This window comes from Anarrhichthys ocellatus, unplaced genomic scaffold (genome assembly GCF_004355925.1).
Source record: "Anarrhichthys ocellatus isolate YVR2014 unplaced genomic scaffold, GSC_Weel_1.0 scaffold6, whole genome shotgun sequence".
NCBI lineage: Eukaryota > Metazoa > Chordata > Actinopteri > Perciformes > Anarhichadidae > Anarrhichthys > Anarrhichthys ocellatus.
The window spans coordinates 11,325,518-11,332,242 of NW_022280036.1; positions in this window are offsets into that span (position 1 = coordinate 11,325,518).

Genomic DNA, 6,725 nt, shown 5'->3' on the forward strand with positions numbered 1-6,725 from the left:
AAAAAAAAAAAAAAAAAAGATAGCTTTTCAAAATGTTTTACTTCTGTTTGTAAGATATAATGTTTTAAAAGGATTCTTGTACGTTTTTATTGTAAGCCTTTTTCCTGTTAGGAGAACATGGGTGCATATTAATGACAGTCCACTGCATAGTCGAACACAATGTAATTGTACCAGGACTTAAAGTATAGTTTGTTCTCATTCTAACAAATAGAGGTTTAATTTGATGTGTTGGCATCACTGTGGACACAACATGGCTCCTTATTTAAATGTTAGGATTAAGACTCTCCTTACCTGTAAAGGTTTGAGGGCATTCATTTTCAAAGTGATTAGTCAACATTGCCCTTTCTTTCGTAATGGTATTTGATTTTTTTTGATTTTGTTTTTAATTTGTCTATAATCAGTATTGTCTTTAACTCCCAATCAAGTATTCGGGCTCTGTTTCTTTCGGTTGTAATTTGATGGCTATGTCAGTAGCATCATGACTAATGTAGCACATCTCTGCCGCTGTGTCATAAAGTCTGCCCATGGTAGACATCTATGGCCCGACCCTGTACCAGCCACATACTGTTGTATTGGTCAGCTTCACTGACTGCTCCTCTACCTGGTTTCATATTTTTTACTTTGTACTTTCTAAGCTTTTTGTTTTTTCTTATGTTTTAGTGCAGTTTAAATCAATGTGTTTAAGAATGGTAACTATATGAATGTGTTTCTGCCCGACATCAGCCTGGACATTCGACACTGGACAAACTGACATTTTACTGTTGTTTCAACTTAATTTATTTAATCGTGAGACAAACGGTAGGCGTAGATGTTTTGCCTAAACCTGGGACGGAAAGCTCAAATGCCTGACTATCTTCTGTCATCGCCCAAACCCTCAAGAGTTGACTTGAACCTATGACAATTTGGCATGCGTTGAACCTTCTTAAGTTTGAAGCAAAGTGCATTTTTTTGGGTTTTTTGTTGAAGCAAATGTGAGTGTTTGGATTTGTCTCAGTTGCCTGTACAGTGCCATGCGCTTCCCCACCTTATAACCCCCCCCCTGGTATTTCCTGTGCTCTCACCCTCCAAAATGCTTAGCTGGAAAGAGACAATCAGACCTCAAAGCTCTGCAGGTGGTGAACCCTGGAGACACACAGCTTTTCCCCCTGTGTGCTGTAAGTGTTGTGTACTGTGATGCCATTGAGTTGTACCCTCCTCCCCCATAATTACTTTGCCAGGTGAATCCTGCTGTACCTTGCCCAAACAATCCCTGCTGTTTACTTAACACAGGTTCTGCTCAGAGGTGGTTTTCCATCTGTTCAGCGTTCACCTGTTTGCCTTTTCGTTTCTTTTTTGTCACCTAAAGTTAGAAGCTCTCCAGAAATTGGAATTAGTTTGTATTAAAGTCAAATTGTTACAGGGCACAATGGTGATTGCTCAGACATAGTGTCATGAGTACACATGTCCAGACTATGAATGTAAATTCTACATGGGGTGAAGTCTTAAGTGTCTTTCCAGAGACCTTGTTTTGTTCTCTCCACACCAACGAACAAACGGATGATTGGTGGCAGCTTGTATCTGCTATTCAGCTGTTGAGACAAGAACAATGTGCGTGGAAGAGGAAACATGTCTTGAGGTCCCACCATGGTATGCCCCCCCCCCCACCCCCCCCCCCCCCCCCCCCCCCCCATGACCTCTCGCCGCCCTGACTGCCATCTCTCACGATGCAAGCCTCACTTGAGTGTGCGATGTAGCCCAGGTGTGCTCGTCCCCTCTGTGATGTGTAATTATAATTCAAGGCTTGTTGGTGGGAGGCGTTAGATACTTTTTAATCCAGCCCGTTTTTAATGTGCATTACCAGTTTATTGTACACTGAGCGTTGTACAATACATGCAGCTTCGTGTTAAAAAAATCCTTAAAGTAAGGAGAATCTTTTTGTATTTTTGATTTCAAAAGGCATGTCGTATCTACTTTTTAAATGTATTAATGAAGATTTAACTTTACATCAGATGGAGTGGTTGTTTTTCTTACAAATATCTGTATGTCTAGTTTAGCGCAATGTCACTGAACTGTTACACTTAGCATGTAGAGAGTACCGCTTGCTTTGTGGGAAAGTCCTGAATTAAATTTTAAACATGGCACTTTTTCTGCAGAAAAGAGCAATCGTGTTAATTTTTATTTATTTTTTTCCCCCAATATCCATAAAGCCATTTTACTTGCAAGAATTGCTATTTGTGCTTAAGATGTATTTAATGTTTTAAGACATCTTTGTTAGCCGCCAGGCTAATATGATACTGTAAAGTGTATATACAGTTACATTGAATTTCTGAAACAAAGTTTTAAAGTTAAAAACCTCTTGCATGCCCTTTGTTTTTATTTCCTGACACTTTGTGCGAGAAAAGAGGAATGTCTTATTGTAATGTTAAAGTTGCTCACATTCATGCTGAAGAGATGGAGCACTCCATCTATTGCCTGATCTTTGCTGAAAATAATGGGGACATACTCCCTCTTGGCTTGAGCAGCATCAAAATGTAGGCTCTTTTTATTGTAAAGTCCTAACTTAAGTATTATTTTCACCACGGTTTATACTGTGTCATTTTAACTGATAGTATTTTATAGTTGTCAAAATAACTTGTGGCTATAGGAGCCATTTCATTAAGATCCCTTCTCCTTCAGATGCTTGTGGAACAGCAGCCTGTTATGTTAACTGCAGACATCAACCTTTTCCTTCAATAATGATTGAGTTAACTTATTAAAATGAGAGTTGTAAGTGCACAATTCATGGGTTTTAGTTAAAAGGGTTCTCTATGGAGGAAGAAAACCGATAAGTTAATTCATCTATTCATTTTGAACTTGAAAGGGATGAAAACTTGAAGTTTCCAATAAAACTAAACAATCTAGGAACAATTTAAAATGGGTTGCTTTGACATAATCACTACATTTATTAAACAGATTAATCTATGCCATTTAAAGGGGTTATTGTTGGGGAATTTTCCACATGTTTTGTGTGTGTTGTAAGTAGTCCAGAGTGTTTGCAGCACATGTCTTGTAAATCCGCCAGCAGTCAGGCGGGTGACTTCTGACTCCTCTGACGGGACTCGGGTTTCAGGAGTTAATCAACACACACCATTAATAATTCAGCACCGATGGCCAGTCCTGTTGCCAAAATCCCTTCTGTGTTTCACAGCCCTCATTTCGCACCTACTTTTCCCCCATTTACTGGTGCTCTTAATTACGCTGCTGTCAGAGCAGGTGTAGAGTTGCAGGAAGAGACGGAGGTGGGGAGCCTGCAGCCGTTCAGAGCGGAGTGGCATGTAAGAGAGATCATCACCTCGGGCCTGCTGGGCAGAGACCAAGCTTGAAGGATGAGCGACAACTCATTGACCAACATGAAGCCTGTTCTTCTGCCTCAGCTGAATATCTCTACTACAGCAACGGGATAAAACAAAGTGGATTTATTGTTAATATCGAGTGCTTGCCTGCTTCCATTTGATTGAAGACACAATGTGGTCGACACCAGCTGCATGCATGGTGTGCATCATGTTTGGTAAGTACAAAATAAGATTTCAGAAAGCTTTCAGGTTGTATTGTCTATAAAACACTGAGATGGCAATATTTTTGGATCAGTTTTTGATAAGAAAAGCTAAATCATCAATTTAAAGTGTTAAAGATGTATTAACTTGATTATGAGAAAGAAGAGCTTGTTGTAGGACTTAAAAGTGCTTATAACTAAGTACACAAAGGTTTCAAACTGTAATGGTAAATACCTGGTTAGATAGAAGTTAAAGATCAGTGTCACAATTGTTGATATGTTGTGCAGTAGCATTTTCACAAAAATAGATAAACTTTAATGTAATTAATAAGTAAACATTTCTTTTTTTTCTTTTTTTTTTTTTTTGCTTTCTGACAACAGGAATCATATGTGATGTCAAGCAGGTGTATTCACAACCCAGTTCAGTACAAAGAAATTCTGACCAGACTACCGACGATGCCGTCAAATTAGATGAAGACATCCAGAAAGTTATAAATCAAATCCACTCGTTGTCCGGTGAAAATGGAAACAAGCGCAGCTTCGGCATCTCCTCCCCAGGAGACGGCTTTGACTTAAATGCATATTATGGTGTTTTGAGTAACGTATATGCTGTCTTTCAACCACTGATTAGAGAACAATTCATGGATGATCTTCCCAAAACATTAGTTTGTATTCTGTCTGGGAGACAGGACTGTGGACTGGAGGCAGAACTAACAAAGGCCGTGTCCCTGGAGTTGGGGAAGCCACTGCTGACATTTGTGTCGTCTCTGAGATCCCAGACATGCGCTCCACTGAACAGCGATGGAGAGTCGGACAGCTTCCTGAGGGCCTACTTTAGGATGGGGGACTCAACGTCGGCCGCACTGAACGGTTTTCAGCAAACATTTATAAATATTCTCTCAAGTCTCCCTCTTTCTGGAAGCTTGATGAGGGCTGTGAGTGGCGTTGTGGATACCGCTGTGACGTATGTCTTAAAGTTCATGGCAACAGTGCTCCAAACACCAATGGACTATATCAATATAGCTTTACAGTTTGGAATTAGAATACCATCTTTAGATGGGAAAGAGACCTGTGAGCAAGGTAAAGCATTATTGTTCATCAGTATAAATATTTGAGTATGCACTGTATGATACACTATTTTTTTTTCATGCTGCATTGTTTCCACTTGCTCTTCAGGAGATCTCAAGCAGCTCATTATGTGGTGAGTCATTCGTGAACATTTTGTTTTTCCATATTAAAGCTGCTGTTGACAACTTGTACTATTTTAAAGAGCATAGACTTATGCTTGGATCGAGATGAAACTCTCCCATTTGAATAATCAGTAAGAACATTTCAACAGGCTGCAGCTTAAATAAATTCACATCAGATTCACTTTTGCAAATATGGCACTGTGTCGTGCTCCGTCCTGAAATGCTAAAGTCTTCAAATTAGTTTCTATTGCAACTATTATCTGCAATAAGATAAGAAGCATCCACCAACAAACGTAGTGAAGAAGGAAACTACTAGCTGGCAATGTGTAAACAATATGATTTAGAATTTAAAAATCTGCTTTCTCATAAGGAAGGAAGGAAGTAGGGAAGACCTCAAGCATAAACAATGCATTTCTTTAGTGAGAGCAGCTCTCACTAAATCTGTAGGCATTTTAGTGAATGCTCTCTGTAACAATGATTACATTCCTGTTTTGTTTAGGGGAATAAACCACAATGTGAGCTGGTCCTTCGCTAACTCCATCACTGACATCCTCCTGGAAATCTTCCTGGCTCCAGCACCGACTCTGTGCACATACCCAGGTCCAGAGTGCCTGAATCCTCCCAGTGCCCCCTTCCAACGCAGCGTCTCAGAGGCAAAAGATGGCGCTGATAACACCCACGACATCCTGCTAAAATGTGATCGTCAAAACCTGGCCAGGCTCAATGACACGCTGTGTGCTGACATCCTCACGGGGTCAAGAGTGGGGTCCTCCACATCTGTGCTCACCTTTTGCCAGGCGTTAAGCTCCCTCAGCCCTATCCAGAGAGAGCAGGTGTGGAGCAACATGTGTTATGTTATTCAAACACTGGTGTCTCCACTCCTCAGCAGATCATCTGACTGCAGCGTTGGGGACACACAGCCTTACCCTGCCGTCACCTCTCCCTCTGAGACTCCTCCCCTCCCTGGTTCTGCACCTCATCGAGTAGTCAGAGAAGCCTCCAACCTCAAACTGCTCGCCTGTAACTACAACAGCTGGGCGGAGAACAAAGTGGTGGACGCTGTCCTCGTGTCACTGTGCAGCGATAACCAGCGTGAGGAGTTTGTGGAGCAGGTGTGTAACAATGCTTCGCTGATGAGAAAGCTGCTCTCAGATCAGATGAACACCTGGCTGTATGAATACTGTACCAACTCCTCTGCAGACCCTGGCTACATGGTGAGTCAGTTCTGCGTCTATGAGGAGTGGATCCACCAGCCCTCCGCCATGGTGGACCCCTCTTTACTGGAGTTCTGCATGAGCCTGGACCGTCCTAGATTGACGACACTCATGTGTGAGCACACCCTATTCTTCGTGCTTTTATTCTCCAACCCTGCAAATGGACGGTTCATGCCTAACTGCACAAACAGGCCCCCTCCACCACCATCATTTCCCAACGTGGATTCTTTAATATTAGATTCTTGTCGTTACTCAGAGTGGCACGATGTGATGCAAATTACCATTGACGTTTTGTCACAGTGCATCAGCCTCGATCACAATGGTTTTACTGAAGAGGTTTGCTCAAACAAAACTTTTCTAAACGGTCTGCTGCGTAATAAAGAAAATGCCTGGCTTGAGAGTCACTGCAACTCCTCTCTCGCCTTTCCACTCCCTGAGCCGACCGAGCCCTTCAACCTGGTGGGCTGGTGCGACTACCACACGTGGGGAGAGCGACGGGTGGACGATTCAGTGGTCGGCCTCTGCTGGCAACATGATCAGCTCGCTTTTCAGAAGAATGTCTGCTGCAAGAAGTCTGTGTTTGAAAAGCTGTTACAAAACCCACAGAACGAATGGCTGGGATCAGTCTGCCCAGACATAAAGGAAATATTGGTGTTACCGCAGGTGGGTGCTTTACCTGGATGACATGGGTCGTGTGTATCCAGAGCCTTCATCAACTTGCATGCACAAAAAAAGAATGACAAATGCTATTTTAAGTCCCATGTCATAGGAAAATTGCCCGCACACTGACTAAAAAGGTAGAAGAATGCT